The sequence below is a fragment of the Heptranchias perlo genome, chromosome 25 (assembly GCF_035084215.1).
Source record: "Heptranchias perlo isolate sHepPer1 chromosome 25, sHepPer1.hap1, whole genome shotgun sequence".
Lineage (NCBI taxonomy): Eukaryota > Metazoa > Chordata > Chondrichthyes > Hexanchiformes > Hexanchidae > Heptranchias > Heptranchias perlo.
Window position 1 is genome coordinate 38,570,829 of NC_090349.1, and position 529 is coordinate 38,571,357.

Below are 529 nucleotides of genomic sequence, written 5' to 3' on the forward strand. Positions count from 1 at the left end.
GCAGCAGGATGGTGTGTTTTGTGCGTTGGTGGTTACTGACTGTTTATTAATTTTCCAGTTGTCCCTCCCTTTTCTCCTGAAGCCTGTTTTATGGGCAATTTTTCCCAGCGGCCATCTTCCATGTGTGAGCCCAGACAGTGAGTACTGACCAGCACAATAGGGCCTGATTCTGACCTCAGTCCATGTTCCTACGCCCACCACATCCACTAAACAATGATCAACAGCAGGAATCTTGAGTGATTTCAAGGGCATCCAGGATAACTGTAGTCCCCTCACTGCAGTTGTGCCCAAGATCAGCTGACTCAACGCAGTCCAAGGATTGAACCTGGAACCTTCCTTGACAACTCTTGCTGGGATATGATTCTGTGGGCACTATCCTCCGGTACTTCATCCGTGTAGCCATGGTGGCAAGTTATTCAACTGCAGGAGGCATCATACCTGAGCCTGATCCCGTTCTCGCCCGACGTGTGCACGTACGCCCTTTCCAGCTAGGGTCATTGGATAGGGATCAGGAGCAGCAATCTGGGTT